General features: G+C 40.6%; 1 protein-coding gene across 2 annotated transcripts in view; it reads left to right on the top strand.

Annotated features, from left to right (window-relative positions):
- Positions 1 to 6,135: 6,135 nt before the first annotated feature.
- The window catches only part of GJC1 (gap junction protein gamma 1), a 28,265-nt gene continuing 10,537 nt past the window's right edge, over positions 6,136 to 23,863 (top strand). Inside the window, exon 1 of one of the 2 annotated variants that reach the window (XM_090292139.1) lies at positions 6,136 to 6,313. The gene's annotated coding sequence lies outside the window, so the exon portion shown is untranslated. Of the gene's footprint in view, positions 6,314 to 6,666; positions 6,869 to 23,863 lie in introns of those variants that run through there. The other variant, XM_090292137.1, reaches the window with a different exon arrangement.

Here is a 23,863-nt window from a genome sequence, read left to right as displayed (position 1 = left end):
CAGTACACTGCCTCCTCCCGTTTCTTCAGAAAGAGCAAGTGGCAGAGAGTGGTAAGCAGGCTGGGGGAAGAGTGGAAAGTCCCTGACAACAGATTCTGGGTGGTCCACAATGCAGCACACCACTTCTAGTCCCTCTCCAACCCCTCCCTGCTGCTACCTCTTGCTGGACTTCCCTAGCCCAACTGGAAGCTTCAGGATCCCTAGTGTGTTGGGGAAGGGGGGTGGTGTGTGACTAGAACTTGAAGTTCCACATAGTCTAAGGCACAGCTGTGCTATATATAGCCTAAGGGAGTTGAAGGACCAAATGGGAAGGGAGGGACTTGCAGCTTTTGCCTTGAGCTATGGAGAGCTGTGAGTGAGGGGATAGCAAAGAATTAATTGGACAGGGACAGGAGATGCTCTGAGTTAGGGTTAGAATGGGTAAGACCCAGGCTGAAGGGCTGGGAATATCACAGAGAAGAAAACATTAGGATGTATAGTAGTGTCTCAGGACTAGAGAGGCAGAGAGTGGGGTAACAGGAACAGGCAGGGGCAGTGGAAGTTTCCAGATAATGAGCCTGGGCTGAGGCAGCCTCTAGAAGGTGCCTGAGTTGGAGAGGGTTTAACAGCCCCTCCTTCTAAAAACAGGCACTGAGTTCCAAGGACCTCACGGCAACTGTCCAAGGACAGCCCCAAGAGCCACTGGCTTGGGGCCAGAAAAATGCTTTTGGTACCCAGTAATCTTTCTGGGGAGACTGCCACATATTTGAAAAAATTCTAAGAGGGTGTAGATAATGGTAAATAGAAGGCTGAATGAGACTGTAGTGATGTTGATGTTATAGAATCATGTCTTGTGAAGGAATAGCTCTGAGCTGCAAAAAGACAGCAGTAGAAACCACTGTCTTAGATGACAAATGGGTGATGCAGAGATTTGAAATGTTTTGCTCAGGTCCTTGTATTGGACGCTTTTGAACCCAAATACCCAGCTCCCTCTAAAGCACACTATGGGAAAGGACTACTATCTTGACAGTCTCTAAGGTTTAGGCCCTTTACATATTTTATTTAATCCTCACAGTAGCCCCTACAGGTAGATCTCATTATTCTCATTTTACAAATGGGGAAAGCAATGCTCACAGGGTTTAATTAACTTAGCCAGATCACACAAGTAAATGGCTGAGCTATCCAATCAATAATGATAATCACCATACACCACTGGACAATAGAAAGTTAACAGTAACTATTCAAAATGTGATTTCATGTACATTTCATCATCTCTTCCTCACACTGTCTTAGAAATTCCAGTAAATGAGTACAAACCGCCGGGGAGAGCAAACTTCTGCCAGGGCTTCCAGTCATTTGACGACTATGCACTCACTCCATGGCCTATCACCAAGGTAGGGTGGGTCCTGGGCCAGTGCACTGTGTCTGGGCATTTTCAAAAGTCCTTGCCCGGTGCTTGTACCAGAGCAGGTCTCTTCATCTCCTTCCTATACTCTTGTTCCTGTTACCGGACAGGAGGTCTGGCCCTGAGCGGATCTGCCTAGGACCAGTTGTAGTGTGTGGCTTTTTGATTGCATGTCAGAAAGACTTTACAACACGAGTCCAGGTGACTGTGAGGCTGCGTTTATTAAAGCTGCAGGCAGTGAAACATGGAAGGGCTTAGCGTGGAAGAAGCAACAGGAGAGCCTAGGCTGGGCTGCCTTAGCTCACTGGGAAGTCAGAGAAAAGGGTGCTTTGGGGACAGGTTCAGGGGATCAGCCTGGGACAAGCTGCCAGCTGCCCATTGCCTTACAGTTTAGGAGACCCGTGCCTGTGGGGAAAGAAGTGGGAGAACAAGAAATGAAAGGAAATGGTGGGGGTCGCTCCCCGGTGGGAGAGCAGGTGCTCGGTCCTTTGTCTTGAGGCTTTTATCTCTTTTTTGCAGGCAGTACTCTTAGGGGAGGTCTCAGTGGAGGTTTTCAGTAGAAAATTCATCAGTTCTCCAGGTGTGCCCTTTCAGGGTCATGGTCTCCACTGATTGGTCAGTGACAGGGCAGGAGGTCTTTAGTTGCTGCAGTTAGTCTGGTCTCGACCACCTGGTTTTGCTGCTTTTCTGGGTGTGGAGCTGAAATACAATTGAGGCCTACATGTTTTCTCCAGGGAGGAAAGGTTACCCTGGGGGTGAGGTCCTTGTTTCCCCAGTTTTGACCCCTGCCAGGCACTAGGGGCCTTCTGCCCTGTACTTGGCTGTAAATTTCTTGGCCGTTTTATTCAGCTCTCTGTCTCAGTTTCCCTGTTCCACTTGCCAAGGAATTTTCCTGGTTTCTCACTATCCTGTCTTATTACTACCCTCAACTCCTGCACAGACTTCACCTACTCTTCATTTGCAAGGATATTAATCTTAGTTTAAAATTCAGCATTTATACACAAGAAATGCTAACCAGGCCCCGGGAAACACTGGTGGGGGCTCATCTTACAGTTCCTTCTATGCTACTTGTATTACCTGTTCAAAAAAGAAAACTGACAAAAAAATCCTCTTCAGCCAACATCCCTGTGTCCCAACGGGTTAACTGAAACTGCTGGGGATTATGGGGGAGGAGTTGTGTGACTAATACCCGCCCCCTCGCCCCCCCATTAGTGGAGTCATCAAGAGCTTTTTAAATAATTCTTATTATCAGCCAATCTGGGGCAGACAGGGCTTCTGGTGGCCAACAGGGAGGTTTCTCAAATCCTACCTCTCTGGGCCATCCCCCAGCACAGAAGAATCTGCTCTGAATTTACCACCAAGTGGAGACCCTAGAAAATGTGTAATGGAAACAGTGACACACGGCAGTCTTCAAGTTGACCTTACAGTTCCCAAACCACAGAGCCCCAGGGAGACTCTCAAAGTTCTCAAACTGGGTTCTGATCTTTTCCTGCCTGGGTCCCATGTGAATAAAGTGATGTTCTCACAGCACTGGGCTCCACTACTCCCTGCCAAAGGCTGGAAACAAGACCCATTTCCCTGTATAAAACTTGGGGCTTTTCTTTTTCCTCCCTCTACAGCAGTGGTTCTCAACCTTCCTAATGCTGTGACCCTTTAATACAGTTCCTCATGTTGTGGTGACCCCCAACCATAAAATTATTTTCGTTGCTACTTCATAACTATAATTTTGTTACCGTTATGAATCGTAATGTAAATATCTGATATGCAGGATGTATTTTCATTGTTACAAATTGAACATAATTAAAGCATAGTGTTTAATCACAAAAACAATATGTAATTATATATGTGTTTTCCGATGGTCTTAGGCGACCCCTGTGAAAGGGTCATTCGACCCCCAAGGGGGTTGCAACTCACAGGTTGAGAACCGCTGCTCTACAGACTTTCTGTGCTAGGAATGGCAAGCCTTCCTTCACTCATTCACTCTGCATATACTTTCTAAGCAGTTACTATGTGCTGGCTCTGTTCTAGAAGCCAGGTTGTATGCTGTGGCCCTGCCTTCCAGGAGCTCACATTCTAGCAGACACCCTGGTTTGCTCTGGACCCTGGTGAATGCCTGGTCTGGAAATCCTCTGGCTTAGGTTTCTGGCTTCAATTTCCCACCTGTAAACTAGATTAAAGGCTGTCAATAGCTGGCAGTGTGACAGAGGAGAGAAAGAAGAGTCCTGAGCAGGATATAAGAGCCTTTGGTTATATTTCTGGTTTTTAAACTATCAGCAGGTAAAACAATTTAACTGCCCTGGGTCTCCATCTTTAAAAGGTTGCTCTATCAGAAGAGACAGGACAGCAAGCTTGGTAGTGTGGGAGAGGAAGAAACTTTCCTCTACCCTACCAGGTTCTTTCAGCTGATCCAATAATCAAATAGACATGAGACAGATTAACAAAGTGGCCAAATTTAATTATGTACATACATATGGAAACCCCTCTAATGGGAAAGTCAGAGACCCCGCATGCAGGAGAGGTCCAAAGACCGAAAGGGAAAATGAGGTATATGTATATGGCATTCTGAGCTGAGGATGAGGTAAAGCAGGGGGAAGGTCATTCACAGGGTGATAAGAAAAGCAGATATTCAGCAATTAAAAGTTTGCCCTGCCTTATAGATAGGTCATTAAAATTCATTTCTGGTGGTAACTCTTATTATAAGCAAGGCCCTTAATTTAAATTCTACAAGGGAGAGGTGGAAGTTTCTTGAGCCCCCAAAATATTGATTGCCTTCAGCTCAAAATAATTCACATGTCAAAGTGGCACATCTCAGGGAGGCTTGTTCTGAATCCCTTCCGTAGTAAGGTGACAGATATAGAAAGTGTAATGTTTCAACCTCCATGAAGAATGATGGGAAGGCTTCCCCAGCAGATTCATCTATGAGTTTGAGAAAATATTTAATAAACTTTGATTATATATTATTTATATATGATACATAATACAGGGTGGGGCAAAAGTGGGCTTACAATTGTATGGAAAATAATACAATAATAAAAAATAACACAAAAATAAACTGTTTCACATACAACTGTAAACCTACTTTTGTCCCCAGCCTGTACATTTGTTCATATATATTCTTTGTGTACATATATGCTATATATATAATCAAATGTTTTAACACCATGTTAAAGTTTCTTTTTAATTTTTTAAATTTACTTTTAGAGAGAGGAGAAGGGAGTGAGAAAGAGAGGGAGAGAAACATGTGAGAGATCATCGATCGGCTGCTCTCTCACACTCTGCCAACTGGGGGCCTGGCCCACAACCCAGGCATGTGCCCTGGCTGGGAATCAAACCAGCAACTTTTCAATTCACAGGCTGGTGCTCAATCCACTAAGCCACATAAAATAATATGCCACATAAAAGTGTACAGCTCACATGTGGCATCTGAACACATCTGTGTATTTAGCATCCAGATTAAGAACAGAACAGGACCAGCTCCCAGGAAGGCTTCTCATCATGCTCCTTTCCAGTAACTAGTCTTCCCACAGGTTAACTACTACCCTTAGTTCTAAGAGCACAGGTTAGTTTTGCCTGTTTTTGAACTAATATAAATGGAAAGTTTTGTGAGATTCATCCGTCTTATTGTGTGTAATTGTAGATTGTTCGCTCTCATTGCTGCATTGTGTGAATATAATACAATTTACCTATGCTTTCTATGGTTGACAGGCATTTTGGTAGTTTCCAGTTTCTTTGCTCTTACAAATAGTGCTGCTATTAATACTCTAGTACAAGTATTTTGATGAACATTCATTTATACACAGTTCTGTGGAATTCCCACGGAGTAATAATGTATCCACAGTTTTAGCTTTAGTTTTCCAAAGCGATTTGTACCAATTTATAGTTGCTTTTAGCATTATGTGAAAGGTTTACTATTTCTATCAGAATGTATCATATAATGATATGTCACCTATGTTACTCTAGCTAACATGTTCTTTATTCAAATTTTCATAAATTCAGTCCTCACACTTGCCATTTTAAATACATTTGTAGAGGTAATGTGATAATTGGGGATGGGGGGAGACTGGGGCATGGCAAGAACAGGGGGAAGAGAACTTAAATACAGAGTCCAAGTAGCTGAGCGGGGACAGTGCCTGCCCTGGATAAACAGATGTTACTCAGAAGTAGCTGCCACTTGAATATAAAGGCTCAAAGTGAGCAATTTTTTTGACATTTAATGAGAAGCCAGAAATAAGGTTTTTAAAACTTGGCAATTTATTCACCTTTTTGGAAAACGCTGTACTAGCCAAACAAAACTTTGTGAGTGGGCCAGATGCCCACCCCTCAAGTTTTCAACCTCTGGACTAGCTGTTAGGACCAAACCCAGCTTTCCGGGTGGAGGTAGGGGGTTGACCTGTAGCAAGTTACCTCACGTGTTAGAGCTTAATCTCCTCTCTGGTCAAAAGGGTAAAATAAAAGCCTATATTTTTGTACAGTGATAGTCAAATGAGATAATTTAGGAGTATGAGGGTCGTCAAACACTGTACAGAGTACTTTCCCAACTCTTTAGTACGATCTGATGCTGTGCACTGACTCACACTACTTAAAGTATCTGAAGAATTTTCAGATTCCTACCAGGCAGTTTAAGACTCCTATGTATACAAACTTTTAGGAAGTCTTTTGACTGCTGGGCTGCAAGTAGTTAAGAGGAAATGGTCTAATAGTTTCATTAATCCGAGAGGTCTAGGACTTCAAATGTATCTAGAAATGTCACTAAAAGCCACTACTCAAGGGAGCTAGAATGGTTAGCCTACCAAGGGCTCGTAGGATCCTCGAATAATTTTAGAGCAGAATCTAGAAAACAACATTAGTATCCTCCGTTACACTGGACCAAGGCCTTAGCGGAGCGCACAGACAACTCCAGGATTGCTTGGACCCACCCAGAATACCCAGGTAAGGGCGTGTCCTCACTGCGCCGTTAGTCGCCCGCTCCAAATGAGGCCCTAGCGGCGGGGTAGTCCGGTCCTGGGAATCAAGCTGTTGGAATGTATTGACCCAGAGAAGTCTGCGTCCACTCCGGTGCAGACTCCGCGCGGGTGGGACCTCCATGCGCCGTGCCTCTGCCGCATCCTGGACCGTCCGGGACCATGCGCGGCCCCGACTACGTGAGTTAGGCGCTCGCGCCCCCGCCGGCGCGCTCTGGGACGCCCCCTCCCACCCGAGCGCCACGTGCCTCACGCCCCCTGCTCCCAGGCCGCGGCGGGACGCCCCCGCCCCCATCGCAGTGCGTAGTGCGCAAGCGCCTCCCCGTGAGTCCGGGCGGCGGCGGGAGCGGCTTTGGCCTCGGCAGGAGACTGAGGCGAAGGCGGCGGCGGCGGCGGCCACAGAGGAGGAGCAGAAGCGAGGGTGGCGGCGAAGGCGATGGCAGCGCGGGGCACATGAGGCGGCGGCTGGAGGGACGGGCTGAGGCCCGGCGGAGGAGGCGGCTCCGGGGGACCCCGCCGCCCGGTGAGGGTCGACCGCTGGGCCGGCTGAAGAAAAGCGGGCAAGGGGTGGGCTCGGGATGGGGTGGGGTGGGGTGGGGTGGAGTAGATGAGCGAACTTGTGGGAGGCGGCAGAAGGGCCCCAAGGGACTGGGCGCCGGGAAAGAGGAGGGCTTGTGGGAGAGACAGGGGCGCCACCGAGTGGTTCCCGCCGAGCCCGGAGGGGCATCGCCACTCGCGGCCCGCCGCCGCGCTCGGCGCGCCCTCCCGCTTTGTCCCTAGGCGCGCGGTTTCCAAATTGGGAGGGAAGCGGCTCGGGGGTGGGCCCGGGCCGTGGCAGGGAGAGGGGGGCCAGGGGGACCCTGGGCGCGCACTTCGGCCGTGCTCCCAACTCCGCCGGGCGGTTAGGGGCGCAGGACCGCGCCGGGCACTCCGCGGACTGGTCTTTGTCTCCGACGCCCGGCCCCTGACATTTCCTCTGGCGGCTTGGGTTCGTTGGACTCCTTCCTCTAACAGCTCGCCGCCAGGACTCCTGCCTCCCGCTAATGTTTCAGAGAAGATTCAGCGCAGGGGCTGGAAGGGGCGGGGGCGGGAAATGGGATAGCTGACTCTTGATTAATACGTTTTCGTAACTTCAAGTGATTTCTTCCCTTTTCGTGAAACTTTAGATTTTTGTTCTGGGTTTTTCCCCCTTGTGTCTCCAGATGCAAAATTTAAGAGAAGGCGCTAATGCTGTGATTGTGGACAGTTGTGTGGTTGGCCGCAGCGTTTGGAGCTTTGAATTGAAAACATTTACGTGAATGTGTGGTTTAGAATTTGGGGTTTTTTTTTCTTCCTTTTTTTGCGATTCTAAGATGGGGATTTCTTTTTCTTTGAGAAATGAGTGAGTGTGATTTTATCGTTTGCAGGAATTTTTGTTCATTGAGGAGTGGCAATGGTACAGACTTCTTTGTGCTCACGCTTTATTTTGTTAGCATCAAGACGATACTTTGTGTAATCGGGTAAATCAAGTTAAAGTAAGTTCTGGGTAGGCGTTGTTTTGTGTGCCTGATAAGTCTTAAAATTGTTATACCTTCGTGTTATGTATACGTTCAAGTGAATACATGGGAAAGCGCTATAAAAATCAAACTATAAATGAAAGGGATTTTAATTCCTTGATAAATGGAGAACAGCATGTCATATCTGTAGAAAAGGATTAATACTGTAATTTAGAGGTCAAATCCTTTATCCACCCCCACCCCCAGAAAGGGTTTAGGTATTACTATTCAGAATAAGAACGTAAAAAAATAAAATTAATTACAGGGCTCTTGACTTAACTATTTTGAATTGTTCTATTTGCTGGGGGTTTTTTTTGTTTTATTTTTTGGTATTTAGCATAGAGTTGTATATTGTAGTTGCTTTGGATTTCTTAAGTGGTATGTAATGGCAGAATTTAAAAAACATGAAATAACTCTTCAGGGTAAAAGGTAAAAATCTCTGGTAAGCAAATCTGTGTCTTATTGTTCACCAGATCTTTGTGAACAGTGTTGTAGGCAAAGGACATTTTGAAGAGAAGGCATGCAAATTATATTGGAGTTCTTTTATTATTTGCCCCGATTTGTAACGATTTATTATTATTTACTACTTGTCTTAAACTGTTGTGCACTTTTCCAAAGCATTGTAAGCATCCTTTCCAAAAATAGTGCTTTTAGCTTTTTAGATTGTGTGACTTTAGAATTGGTTTTCTTCTTGTGCTAGGTAGCTTCCACAGTTTTCTTTAAAAGGAGCAAAGTAGCCCTGGCTGGTGTGGTTCAGTGGATTGAGTGATGGCCTGAGAGAACAGAAGGGTCCCTGGTTGATTCCTGGTTAGGGCTCAGCCTGGGTTGTGAGCCAGGTCCCTTTTGGAGGTGTGTGAAAGGCAGCCAGTTGTCTTAGGTCCCTTTTGGAGGTGTGTGAAAGGCAGCCAGTTGTCTTGTCTGTCTGTCTGTCTCTCTGTCTGTCTCTCCTTCCTTCCTTTCCTCCCTCTCTAAAAGCAATTAAAAAATGTCCTCAAGTGAGCATTAAAAAAAAACAAAACTGAACCTGCTGAGCCTTCCATAGGGATCCAGGCTTTCTGATAGCTCTTGCTTGGAACCATGTCTCCCCATGTCAACCTGCAACCTCTCACATTGATGTTTCTCTCCCTCTCTTTCCCTCTTTCTCAAACTAAGTAAATAAAATCTCAAGAAAAAAGGAAAGTAACTTGATATTATTCAGTTTACAAAGGTAGAATTGAGTTTTAGCCTTTTAATTCAAAGGATTTAAGAAGTTACCACATCTTGAACATAACAATTCTACTTATAAATGCTGTTACCCCTTAATAATTATTTTTATTCATATTTCATATTTGTATAAATTAGCCAAAGGAAGAGATACAGAATCATATCTCTGATTAGCCTCCCCCCACCCCGCTCACCAATCATTTTAAATTGGGATCCTAAAATACAAAATATACAATTAAAATTCAGAGCATCATTTTCTTAATAAACACATAGTTTGCTCCATGCCTAAATCAGTGCAAAGAGACAAGTTCTAACGTGTTTTTTTTAAATTTGAAGTTTGTTCACATTTCAAAATAAATGAGATGCGTTCCTTTCATTATTATTATTGCTGTTGTTACTAATCTGGATAGTTAAGTGCAACTGGAGGTATAATTCTTATTTCTGAACTCATGCTTTTCTGCAGCATAGAAATGTGTGGCTTCTGTCCAAAATATCTGATAAAAAGCTAGCCAGATAAAGGATGGGATTACTTTTTTTTTTTTTTTTTGCTTTTGTGGGCCATTCTTTAGAAAACACATATGAGAAGTAAAAGTTAGCTGCTATCATTAACCTGAAATGTAGATATAGAAAACAGTTTTGAGCTGTTAATATCAGCTAAGTGCCAACAATTGTTTTTGAAACATACTGCTGCAACTGTTGAGTTTAATGAGTTTCGTTTGTGTGGAAGTAAGGGCCTATCCTGTTCAGTCTTAACATTGCTATTTTCCACAGTTCTCAAGAGTGAATGACCAGACATCCAGTACTGGCTGGCATACTGGAGTACATCATCCTTGAGTTTTGCAGATACTGCACTGGCTGACAGCACTTGGGTTTATCATTCAGACCTGTGGAATGTGTTGCCCAAAGGTTTTTCCCCCCATTAAGACAAGGATGAGATCTCTGCACATAGCATTGTTTATAAAGAAATGAAATATTCTGTGGAATGAGTAGAACCCACATTTAAAGCTTGTTCTTTGAGGCTATATTACTGTAGCACCAACACAATTTGGACAAAAGTGTTCTGGTGTCCACAGACTCATTCAGTGAACCTTTCTTTGTTCTTCTTTTTCAGTCTAGTACTTAAGTTAGGCACTGAACTAGATGCTGAAGGCTCAGAAGATGAATACTACATATTTGATTTTTGCTCTGAAAATGCTTATAGTTTAACATGCTAAAAAGGTTTAGCAACCTGGAAGTTATCTAAAATCTTTGAAATGAAAGAAATGTGTTGGATTTCAGAGTAAGTGTTGATGTTTTGTTCCTATAAAATGGAATAAAGTTCACACATCCCTGTTCTTATCCTCTAATCTATTCAAATTTCAGGTAGTTACAGAGATTTATTTTTTATCTGCATCTTTGTAGGATTTATCAGTTTCGACTGAATTTATTGTTACTTAACTGAATTATTTCTTTTGGGGATGTTCAGAGTAAAGCAGATTGCGCTCTATTTTTAGGGAATTCTCTTTGATTCATTCTTGGACCTTGGTTTCCTAATTGCCCATACAGTTGATGTTCTTTTAGTTTCTGAATTTTTTTCTTGTAGCACTGTTCTCTTGGGTTTTAATTTTCCCTGCTTGCTCTCTTGAGTGTTCTTCAGGCTTTTTCAAACCCCCTGCTCTTCTATTAGATCTTTTAATTGTTTTTTCTAAAGTCTTCGTTCTTGGTCTGCGTCTCTTTCCCACTCTGGTCTTCTCTGTTCTGTGGCTTTACTTACACATATATTTTGCATACTCCCCAGTTTTTCTCTGTAGTTCAGATCCCTTTTCTGACCCTGCCTGTCTGTTCAGCATCTCCACTTAGATGCTTAGTACATTAAATTGAGTTGCCCAGACAGAGCTTTTGATCTTGGCTCCAAACCTAGACTTCCTTCATTGTACCCTATTTTATTAAGAGGCTCTATCAACAATTTCCTGCGGCCAAAGTCTTGTCATTTCTCTGCACCTCTAGTCTCCCAATCCTGGTCTAGGTCATGTTTTCCTAAGTTTGTTATAGTAAATTCTAAATTAGTTTTCCTTGTTTGTTCTTTTTCTCTTTTTCTCGCTTTCTTTGTTTCATTTCTTTATTTGAGAGAGAGAGAGAAACATCGATTTGTTGTTTCACTTATTTATGCATTCATTGGTTGATTCTTATATGTGCCCTGCCAACAAAGAAACCCGGCCTGGGCCTGCTTGTTTAGTCTTTTAAAAAGAGAAAAAATTAATATGAAATATTTAAGACAAAGACGCGATAAAACTGCAATAAATACTTGCATACCCGCCTTGCAACTTAAGGAATAAAACACTACCAGTACAGTTGAAGTCCCCTGTGTTTCCCTACCTGACTGCATGCTTCCTGCCACCTCCATTGTCGGCTTTATTCCTCTGCATTCCTTTATACTTTTGTTATTATGTTTATACCCCAAGCCATATTCAGCAAGTCCTCCCTTAACTGTCGGTAGGTTTTTGGAAACTGCAACTTTAAGCAAAACAATGTATAATGAAACCAACTTTACTGTAGGCTAACTGATATAAACAAGAGTTAACTTCCTGCAGCATATTTCTGGTCGCAAAAACATCACCAATCTTATAAATAAAGACCCAAAACAGTTCTCATATTAAACATTGAAATAAATGTGATCTATATATACATTTAAGAAAGATTAATAAAAACAACTAAGGTAATTATTTTCATTTTCCATTGTGCTTATTCCAGTTCAAGGTCCATGGTGGCCCAAGCATATCCTGGACAGATCACCTTCCCATCACAGGGTACACACACATTCACTCAGATTGGAAAATTTAGACATGTCCATTTACTTCAGGTAAACAGCTTTAGAATGTGGGAGTACCTGGAGAAAAACCCACGCAGACTTGGGGAGAAGGTGCAAACTCCACCGACAGTGGTCCCTGCCAGGAATTGATTTTTTTCCCCCTTATCAAAACAATGTTATTCAAGGACCTGCTGTACTCATCTACTCTTCTCACAGCAGAGAATTGCCTTTATAAAACATTTAATCAAGTCACTAATCTGGAAATCTCTGTCGATTCCTTTAAAGACTTCAATCTTCACTTAGCAAGGTGTGATCTGGCCTTGCCTACTTCTCCAGCATCATTTCTTTGTACTTTTTAAAAAAAGATTTTATTAATTTTTTTAAAGAGACGGGAAGGCAGGGAGAAAGGGAGAGAAATATCAATGTGAGAGGGAAACATTGATGGATTGCTTCTTATATGTGCCCCAACCGGGGACCAAACCCATACATAACCCAGGCATGTGCCCTTACCAGGAATCCAATCAGAGACCCTTCATCTTACAGGATGACACCCAACCAACTGAGCCACACTGGTTAGGGCTGTATTTTCTTGTTATGTATAGTCTAGCCATACTGATTTTTTTTTCCTATTCCTTGAAGGTTCAGAGCTCAGCCAAGGGCCTTTGTACATGCTGTAACTAAGGCAGCTCCTCCTTCAGGGTGTGCTTCAGTAGCATGTCTGCAGAGAAACCTCTGATCCTCCTAGATTAGGTTAGGGACCCTTATAATATACTGTTATATCACTCTGTACTTCTGTTTTGTAGGGTTTATCACAATTTTAGTTAATTTTTAAAAATTTAAAAAATTTACTTTTAGTGGGCGGGGGCGGGGGGGGGCAGGGGGAAGAAACAGCCTCTTGCAAGCCCCCAGCTGGGGACCTGGCCGACAACCTAGGCATGTGCCCTGACTGGGAATCACAGGCCACCGCTCAATCTGCTGAATCATGCTGGTCAGGTCTCCAACTTTTATTTTTAAGTTTTCCCAGTTGGCTACCCATTGTAGTTCAATATCACTTATTTGAAAATTCCACCTTTTTTTCCATTGGTTTGCAACGCTACTTTTATCATACATGAAATTTCCAGATGTATTTGGATCTTCAGGACTTCCTTTGTGTTCCATTCTGTTGATCTGTAAACCTTTTTGCCAGTTCCACCTTTTATAATTTGTATAGGTTTTATGTTACATATATAGAGGAGCTTGTATACCCTCATTACTCTTTCAGAAAATTTCCGACTGTTCTTAGTATTTATTTTTTCACATTTAATTTAGAATCAGTTTGTATGGTTCCAAAGAAATCCTACTGGCATTTTTAGGAATCAAGATTGCATTACATTTTAGATTAATTTAGAGAGAACTAATATCTTATGATGGCTTTGGTATACAAGAACGTGGAATGCTTTAATTCTTTAAAGCATTTTAAGCATTTAAGTCTTTTGTGTTCTTTGGTACTGTTTTTAAGTGTTCTCTATTTAAATTTTGCACATTTTTTGTTAGTTTTATTCCTATTTCATTTATTTGTTACTACTTTTAATGAGAACTTTTCTTCAGTTGTATTTACATTGCCTGTATATCGCTATCAACTTCTTCAGTGGCTTTCTGTGTGGTCTTAAAATAAAACACTAAGCATACATAGTATAGAAAAAATATTAAGTCCTGAGTTGTGTTTTAGGCTTTACAGCTAATTAGTTGAATGCAAGTAATCATGATATTTGATATGCTCTTTAGTAAGATAAGGATGTTAGTCTTATACTCTGTTGTCAGACAATGAACCACTGCAGCAGAGTAGTTGAAAGATAACTTTTTAAAAAAAATTCATTTTTAGAAGGAGGGAAAGGGAGGGAGAAAGAGAGGGAGAGAAACATGAATGTCTGGTTGCTTCTTGCATGCCCCCAACTGGGGACCTGGCCCACAACCCAGGCACGTGCCCTGACTGGGAATTGAACCAGTGACCCTTTGGTTCGCAGGCCAGTACTCAATCCATTGAGCCACACCAACCAGGGCAAAGATAACTTTGGAATCCATGCAGGTTTTATCTGTGAACTGTAAGTAATGTCTCACTAATATGTGTGACCTTTTCAAATGTATATGTAGTTTATGATAAATAAATTATATTTATTTTAAAACTTTACCAGTTTATGGTAGAGTTTTATCTTTATGTGTTTTCTCCAAAGACAGATAATAAACATATAACTACTATTATGTAGGGCGCCAGCAAAATCTTTTGCAATTTATATAAAGGTCCTTAGACTCTAAAAGTTGGGGACTACTAGCTTAGGCAATCTCTACTGTTTCTTTTACAACTAATAGTATGTGAACCTTTGAAACTGTAAGTGTGTTTGTGGAAGATTTGGATGGTAAAGGTGTTTGGTTTTTCTTAAGGTAGGGAGTTTTAAGCTTATAATGTCAGAAATGTTACTAAGACTTGATTGACCAGCCTGTTTAAACATATATAGAAAATGTTTTAGTGAGAGTGGCAACATCGTACTTTCTGAAAGGGAATTTGTTGTTTGTATCTAAATCAAATAGCTTGCTTTGACCTCACATTCCAATACAGTAGTACATGTTCATGTTATTCATTGTGAAAGCTGTGTATTATAGTTAGAGCCGTTCAAGCAGGTGTGCTCTTCTCAGAAGATTCACTTGGAAAGGAAAGCTTTCTTTTGACTTTGGAAAAATGATTAGGAATTGGGGGGAGTGTCTGAGTTCTTTTATTGAATTGTGCTTGGAAAAGAAAAGGGGATGGAAAAGTATATTTATGATTTGAAATATGTCCTTGGAGGAAAATTTGTATGGGTAGCTTGCAAAGCATTCTACTGAATAGATTTATTTTAATTACCAGTTAATTATGGTTACTAGTTCAATGAGAAATTTAATACAACTGCATATTCTTTTCCCAACAGAAGAATTCTTGGAATAAAGGAGAAAAAATGAAGTGGAGTGATTAGGAAAGGAAGTATGAGTTTTTTAACATTTTCACATGTCAAGTAAACATTTACTGGAACTCACTTGTAGTGGAGAACAGTAAGTTTTTGGTGGTGGTTTTAAAAATCAGTTTATAAAATAAAGGTAACTCTTTCCAAAATGCTGAATATCAAACACTTGATAACCAGCAGGTAGCAATGGGAACAACTATTTCAAGGAAATATTGGGTATATTAATTTTCTGTGTTGCTTTTGGACCATTTTATGGTGAGTCTCTAAAGAAATGAGAAGAGTAGCATTATGATACTAAGCTGCTATATAAGTCATCATGTCAGAGTACTATCTTTTGATATATCCTTACAAATTAAGAATTACCCTCTAGATTCACCATCTATATTTTAATCTGGAGTGAAATTTTATATAAGTTCTGTCTCTTGGACCCCCTTATGCAAGGGGGTATAATAACTGTATCAAAGGTTCTATGAGATAGTTAACACTTTTCTGTGATGTGTCCATCACTTAATTAGGTATTTATAAATGTATGCAGGTATTATGAAATTTGTACCCTGACCTACCTTTAAACTTCTTTTGGGGATTTTGCTGCATAGTAAAGCTTTGCCAACTCCATTGTTACGTGTTTATTGTATTGTAGACTATACTGAAAATCAAATAAAAGAGAAATTGTCCATAAGCCATTGTTAATGTTGGTGTATTTCTACTCAGGCACATACTTTAAAAAAAAATTTTTTTTATTTATTTATTTTTAGAGAGAGTAGAAGGGAAGGAGAAAGGGAGAGAAACATCCATGTTTGAGAGACACATCGACTGGTTGCCTCTCTCACGCCTCCAGCTGGGGGCCTGGTCCACAACCCAGGCATGTGTCCTGACTGGGAATTGAACTGGCGACTCCCTGGTTTGCAGGCCAGCACTCAATCTACTGAGCCACACCAGCCAGGGCCAGGCACATACTTTTATTCAGTTGTTTGTTTGTTTGTCTGCTAGTTTTTATCTTTTTACTATATATGGGCATTTTCCCACATAATGAACTATTCTTTTAAAACAGGTCAGAAGTTGGCAGGCTTTATTCAGCCAGTAAGGTCTCTAGTTCAATATTATTTAAATATACTTTACTATTATATGTCAACATGAAAAATAAAGGAGACAGGTAGGAGTATAAGTTGTTACATCCTCCTTTGGAAAAGTACTAATCTGCTAAAGCTGACATAGCATACCCTATGACTAGCAATTCTCCTTCTAGGTGTGCAACAGAAATGCACACATATGTTCACCAGAAGACATATGTGGAATGTTCATAGTAGCATTATTCATAATTGCCCTGAACTGGAAACTGCTTAAATAGCAATCAGCAGTGAATAGATAAGTTGTGATGTATTCACAGAATGGCAATCCAGTAAAGCAAATTAACAGATCTGAACTAAGTGTAAAAGAATTGGTGACTCTCAATAGATGTTGAACAATAGAAGTTAGACACCAAAGAGTATATTCTTTATGATTCCAATATAAGAGAGTTTGTTCTGTATGATTCCATTTATATAAAGTTTAAATACAGGTTATATTAGTGGGTGTCAGTGTAGTGTAATATTGTTTCCCAATGGGCACTTGGCAATGTCTAGAGACATCTTTGGTTGTCACAATTGGAAGAGGCCAGGGATGCTGCAGAACATCCTACAGTACATAGGACAGTCTCCCACAACAAAGAATTGTCAAAAATGTCGGTAGTACCAAAGCTGACCCTGGGCTAAACTAATCTTTGCTATTAGAGGTGTGGATGGTGGTTTCTCTTGGGTATAAAGAGGCATGATTATGGCTCTGGATGGCTAGTAATAGTTTGTTCTTGGTTTTAGTGCTGGTTACATGGGTATGTTCAGCTTGTAAAAATTCATTGAGCTCTACACTTATATTTGTGCACATTTTTGTAGGTATTTTATTTTATTATTTTTTAAATTTTATTTTAGCCCTGGCAGGTGTGGATCAGTTGGTTGGAGCATTGTCCAGTACAGCAAAGGGTTAGGAATTCGATTTCAAGTCAGGGCTAGGTTGTGGGTTCAGTCCCCCCAATTGGGGCAGGTATAAGAGGCAAGTGATCAATGTTTCTCTCTCATACCTCTCTCTCTCTCTCTCTCTCTCTCTCCCCCTCTCCCCCCCCCTCCCCGTTCCCCCTCTCTTCCCCTCTGTCCCTCTCCCTCTAGCTCTATCTCTCTATCTCTGTCTCTGTGTCTCTCTCTCCCTCCTACCCTCCTCTCTAAAATCAGTAGACATGTCTTCTGGTGAGGATCTAAAAAGCATTCAAAAAAATTAAATATTTAAATTTTATTTTACTTATTGATTTTCGAGAGAAACATCGATCTGTTGTTCCATTTATTTACGCATTCATTAGTTGCCTCTTTTTATGTGCCCTGACCTGGGATCGAGCCTGCAACCTTGGCATATCAGGGCCATGTTCTAACCAAATAAGCTACCTGGCCAGGGCTCTGTAGACTATGATAAAAAATTTACCAAAAAAAAAAAAAAATCAGACTTCACATAAAAATCCAGGTCGAAGACTTCTTTTGAAAGATACCACAGTTTGGTAACTCCCACTGCTGTAGCCACTGAGCAGTAGACACCCCCACCCCTCTCCCTCTTTAGTTGGTGCTTGTGTTTTCCAGGCCTCGTTTTCCTGTTTCAGTTACTTGTATCACCTCACTGGTATCTAGATGTTTTTAAAAATGTCTTAAACAGCTCCATTGAGATTTAATTCATACCATACAGCTCACCTATTTAAAGAATACAATTCAGTGTTTTTAGTATATCCACAGGATTATGTAGCCATCACCACAATCTAATTGTAGAATATTTTCATTCCCCCCAAAAGAGATTTAATACTTATAGCAGTCATTCCCTATTCCCCCCCCATCCCTAGGCACTAATCTGCCTTTTGTCTACACAATTACAGACACTTGAATTTTGTTATCTTGTTCTAAAACAAGATTTATAACTGTTGTACAATATTTAATTATACAGGTTATATCATAAATTATGTAAGATTATTTTATTGGGCATTTATTTGGGATAAATTACTAGATATGGAATTACTGATCAAAGATGTAAACACCCTAAAGTTTCTGGTAACTGTCACCACAGTGCCTTCCAGAAAGATTATAACAGATCACCCTTGCCATCAGTGTATGACCATGTTTGTTGCAAATTTTGTATCATGAACCTAGTCATATTGGCATTATTATACATTTGTTTTTATATTGTCTTAGATATATTTGTTTTCCTACACTGATCATTGTTCAGTCAGTTGGTTTGACCTAAGCTTAGTTTTGGACAAGTGTGCCAATACTGTTCTTTTTTACATGAAGACAGTACTACTTACGTTGCATTGTGAATGAATGCAGCCTCCCAGGTTCCCCATGCTTCTCCAGCTGGTTTCTGGTGGTTCTTATGTTCGAACAGAATGGCTTTTTGCCAGCACAAATTGATACTTCAACCCACAATACCATATTCTGTTTCCTTTTTATTTAATAGTGCCAAGATTTCAAACTACTTTCTTCCATTAGGTTTTATAATTTATGTCACAATGAAGTATATTTTGTGTTTCTCAAATACTGTCCATAGCCAAGAGCTCTTTTGAAAACAGGTTGTTTTCATGTTTGTAATACATAAATTACTGTTTGCTAGTTAGCTGCCATAATGCTTTTGCTTAGAAATTGTCACTGGCTAGTTATTAAACATCTATTATCGCTCATGCAGAATTAACTTCCACTTAAAATGTTCCAGTTAAACAGAACTGTATTGTAAACCCTTTAATTGATTCCTTGTCCTGCACATAAAGCAGTGCTATTCAAGAGTGTGAGTCACTAGCACCACTCTGGGTGGATTGCTCAGCTCATGATCTGGGAGGCCCAGATAGTTAATACTTCAGAATCACAGTGAGTCAATATTGAGACTTTTTAGTCCAACCACTGATTTTCTGGGGTGACTGGGAAATGCCTTCTTAAAAATTTGACATCTCACTGTTGCTTAATTTCACTGCCATTACTTCGCTTATTTCCACATAATTTGTTGGTTTATTAGTTTTACTCTGTCTGAAGTGATATTCATCAAATGTTAATAGAAGGGACCTTCGATATCATCTAATCTGATATTCTCTAGTTATTTCACAAATTTAAAAAATGGGAATAACTTACTCCTGAAGTGTTTGTTTAGAATCTTTTGGCTCCTATTCAGTGCTTGCTCTGTTTATGTCACAAAACTCAAGGTTAGGAATCACTTTTTTATAGTATTAATTTTAGTTCATTTTGGATTTTGTTTTTATTTAGAAAAGATATTAAGGTTTTAAAATACGGTCTACCTATTGTAGGTTTGTTGTTTTTTAAATTAGAAGGAAATTTAAATTTGAACTTGACAGTTGCATTTGCAAAACATTTAGGATAGCCCTACTTATTTTGAAATTGTAAATTTCCTGATTATTATAGTTTAGTGAGTCTTAAAATTTGACAGGGGACAAGTTATGTTTTTTTTAGTTGTTAATCCGAAACCCTTGGGAAGTGGTTGTGTTTTTTTTAATGTGAGTCTGTTAGAGAGACTTTTCCAAATCTGTGTGAAAGCAAAATTTTTGGATTGGAAAAAATGAATTGGATAAACTGGAAAGTAAAGTATTTCCCTGTAGAGTCACTACACTATAAAATACATGTAAACTTTAACAGATGATTTCAGTAACCTTTCTCTAGTCTTCCGTTGCAGAGCATATATAAACACAGGGGAACAGTTTTTAACATAATTCCTGTTGAGTTCAATTTTTCAGCTGTTTTAGACTTAAATAGGCATGCTGGTTTCAAAACTGCAGTTTCTATCACGTCAAGTTTTTTCTGTACAGCTTATCATTTTTAAAATGTTTTATTGATTGTGCTGTTATGGTTGTCCCAGTTTCTTTTCCCTCTGCTCCCCTCCACTCAGTGACCCCCATTTCCTCTTGTTGTCCCCCCCCCTTAGTCCATGCCCATTGGTCGTGCATATAGTTCTTCTCAACATCTTCCTGTCTACTCCACTCCCTCCTACTATGCTTCTTATTTCCTGTACCATCTCCCTCCCTTTCCCCCCTTCCTCCTCCCTGCTGACCTCCCTCCAATATGTTCCCCATACCTATAACTCTTTTCCTACTCTTGTTGCCTGCTTAGTTTGCCTTCGTTTCGGTTCCCTAGCTTCTGTTGTTGTGATACAGTTTTCATTTTAATGTTCATAGTTTTGATTCTCCTTCTTCTAAACAAGTCCCTTTAACATCTCATATAACAATGGTTTGGATCTGATGTACTCCTTCAGTTTTACTTTGTCCTGGAAGCACTTTTTCTGCCCTTCTATTTTTGAATGATGGCTTTGCTGGATAGAGTAATCGTGGTTGTAGGTTTTTGATTTTCATTACTTTGAATATTTCTTGCCAGTCCCTTCTTGCCTGCAGAGTCTCCTTTGAGAAGTCAGCTGATAGTCTGATTGGGATCCCTTTGTACATAATTCTCATCTTCTTTCTTGCTGCTTTTAAGATTCTCTCTTTAGCTTTAATTTTTGACATTTTGATTATAATGTGTCTTGGTGTGGTTCTCCCTGGGTCCACGTTTTGGGGGACTTTCTATGCTTCCTCGACCTGTAAGTCTATTTCCTTCCCCAAGTTAGGGAAGTTCTGCTTCATTATTTTTTCACATAATTTTTCAATTTCTAGTTCTTCTTCACCTTCTGGCAACACTGTAATTCGGATGTTCACTCGCTTATAGCTGTCCCAGAGGTTTCTGAGCCTCTCCTCATATTCCTCACTTTTTGTTTCCTCTTTCTGCACTGGTTGACTGTTCCTTCCCTATGTGCCGATTTGTTGATTTGATCCCTGGTTTTCCTTCCCTCACCACTTGTTTCGTATGTGTTTTTGTTCATTTCAGCGTGACTAGCCTTCATTCCTTCCCTGTCTTAATTAAGTTCCTCTGTTACTGTAAGCTCTCATAACTATAGCTCTGAACTGAGCTTCAGAAAGATTATCTACCTGTTTGTCTGTTAATTCATGTATTTGCTGTCTGGTCAGCTGTGTGATTGGGATCTCTATCATGATCCTTGCCATCCTAACAGTTTTCATTTACCTTTCCTTCTTGGGCGGGGCTGTCACACCTCCTACGCTATCAGAGGCAGAGCCCTGTGCACTCCTCACTACCGGGGGGGCGACCCTTCTCACCACACTGTGGACCTTTGTGTGGGGGCGGGGGTCCAAGATGGATTCCTGCTGTTCACTCTCTGCTGAGAGACCCGGAGCCTCCTCCTCTGTCCCATGCCTTCCGGCCCTTACAGTCCGAGGCAATGGGGGCTGCCTTCCCCAGTGTTGGAATCGCAAGCTGATGGGTTTGTCTGCAGCTGGGGGTGCTCCCCAGGTGCTTCTCTCCTCCCCTTAATTACGGGTGTCTGTGCTTACCGCAGGCAGCACAGCTTGACCTCTCCGCCCCAGCTTCGCCCCTCCTACCTGTCTGGACAAGCACCACCTCTTTATAACATCATATGTTGGACTTTCATGTAGCTTTATTTTCTGGAATTTCTGGTTATTTCTGGTTTTGCAGTAGATGTATTCCTTCTTAGTTGTGGAGGGAGAAGGAGCGTGTCAATCTAGACCTCCATCATGGCTGGAAGTCTCTAAAAATTTTTTTTATTCTATTTTTAAGATTTTGTTTATTTACTTTTAGAGAGAGAGCAAGGAAGGGAGAAAGAGAGAAGAGAGAAACATCAATGTGTGAGAGACATGTCAATCTGTTCCCTCTCGCATGCCTCCAGCCAGCAACCTGGTCCTGCAGCCTAAGCATGTGTCCTGGCTGGGAATTGAACCAGCGAACTTTCAGTTCATAGGCTGGTGCTCAACCCACTAAGCCACACCAGCCAGGGCTAAAATAATTTTTTATAAATAAAATTTAAGTTATTTTAACTTTTAAAAGCTTACAAAATGATTTTCAAGAATATTCTCACTGAGGACATTCTTACTGATTTTAGAGTGGGGGAAGAGCGGGGGTGGGGCGGAGAGTGAGAGAGAGAAACATCGATATGAAAGATAAACATCAATTAGTTGCCTCTTATATGTGCCTGACCCGGGATGCAACCCGCAGCCTAGATATATGCCCTGCCCAGGAATTGAACCTGTACCTTTCAATTTATGGGACAGCGCTCCAACCAACAGTCACACTGGCCAGGGCACAGAAGGATTTTTTTTTTCTTTTAAGATTTTATTTATTTACTTATTTTTTAGAGAGGGGGACTGGAGGGAGAGAAACATCAATGTGTGAGAGAAACATAAATCAGTTTCCTCTTGCATGCCTCAAACCAGGGACCTGCCCACAACCCAGGAATCGAACCTGTGCAGTTTTGGTCTGTGGGACAATGCCTAACCCACTGAGCTACACCAGTCAGAGCACAAAAGGAGTTTTTATAAATCTCAAGCAGACTTTATGGGGCATGGAAATGACTTTAGGGATATTTTCTTTAAAAAGACAATATATTCATTTGGTTCAAAAAAACTGACAATATAAAAAGATATATATAATCAAGTCTTGATCCTATCCCATCCTCCTTAGTCTTCTTCATCACTTTCATTCATTTTTTAAATATATCCTTGTTATAGAAATATGAGCAAAACTACAGATTTTTTTCTCCTTATATAAAAGGCATATACTATATACGCTTATATACCTTGCTATTTTCACCAGTTAAATGTCTTGAATATCTTAGAATGTTCATTATTTTTTATAGCCACATGATATTCTGTTTAAGTAGACGATAGTGCATTTAACCATTCCCTTGACAGGGACATTTGAATTATTTATAGAAACTGTGCTATAGTGTAATTATTCCCAAAAGTGAGATTACTAGGTCCAAGGACAGATGCATTTGTAGTTTTGTTAGCTACTGCCAAGTTGCCATCAGAGGTTGTACCACTCCCATTAGCATTATGTGAGAATATTTGTTTCTTCACAGCCTCTCCAACTTTTAGATTTTTGCCATTGTGATTGGAGAGACTTGTATCTCAAAATAGTTTGTTTTATTATTGGCATGTAGTTCACATGCCTTAAAATTTATCCTGTGTACTATATTTTACAAGGTTGTGTAACCATCACCACCGTCTAATTCTAGAACATTTTTATTACCCCAAGAAGATAAAGTCAGGTCCCATTTCCCATAGCCCTTGACAACTACTAATATTACTTTCTGTCTCTGGATTTGTGTAGTCTGGACATTTTATATGTATAAATTGAAAAGTGTATGACTTCTTTCATTTAGGATTGTGTTTTCAAGATTCCTCCATGTTGTAAATCTTTTTAAAGGGGAATTTGTAGGGAGGTTTTCCCTGTGGATTATCTTTGTATCCCTTGCCAATTTTCTATTGCATTTTTGTTAGTTGTTGTTGTTGTTTTTTTTAACTCTATGTTAAGGAGATTATTAGCTCTTTGCCTATAAGAGAATCATCAAAAACTTTCCCTCCAGTTCATTATTTTTCAGTATTGCTTATGATACTTTTTTTTTTTTAACTGTAGAGGCACTTTTTTAAATACTCAGATTGATTTATTTCTTCCCATTTCTAAAGTTATATCAACTATATTTTATTCTAATAATTTTTATGGTTTTAGTTTATATGGGGATTATCTAGATATCTAATGTGAGGTATGAATTCTCCTATCTTTTGTTTTTATCCTCACCCAGGGACATGCTTATTGATTTTGGAGAGGAGAGAAACATCAATGTAAAAGAGAAACATCAATTGGTTATCTCTTGCACATGTGCCCCAAACGGGGATCAAACCTGCAACCTAGACTTTGCCCTGACTGGGAATTGAACCTGTGGCTTTTGTTTTATGGGACGACACTCCAACCAAATGAGCCACACTAGCCAGAGCTCCCTTTTTATCTTTTTTCCAGCTAGTTATCCTGTTGCCCCAAAACACTGTTAATTAAAAAGTCAGTTTTTGCCCCACTGCTTTGAGGGATCACCTCCCACTAGTGGCTTTCTTTCCT

Source organism: Furipterus horrens, unplaced genomic scaffold (genome assembly GCF_987537825.1).
Source record: "Furipterus horrens unplaced genomic scaffold, mFurHor1.1.pri manual_scaffold_11, whole genome shotgun sequence".
Lineage (NCBI taxonomy): Eukaryota > Metazoa > Chordata > Mammalia > Chiroptera > Furipteridae > Furipterus > Furipterus horrens.
Note: the sequence above shows the minus strand (reverse complement) of the source record. Positions and strands in the feature narration are given on the sequence as shown.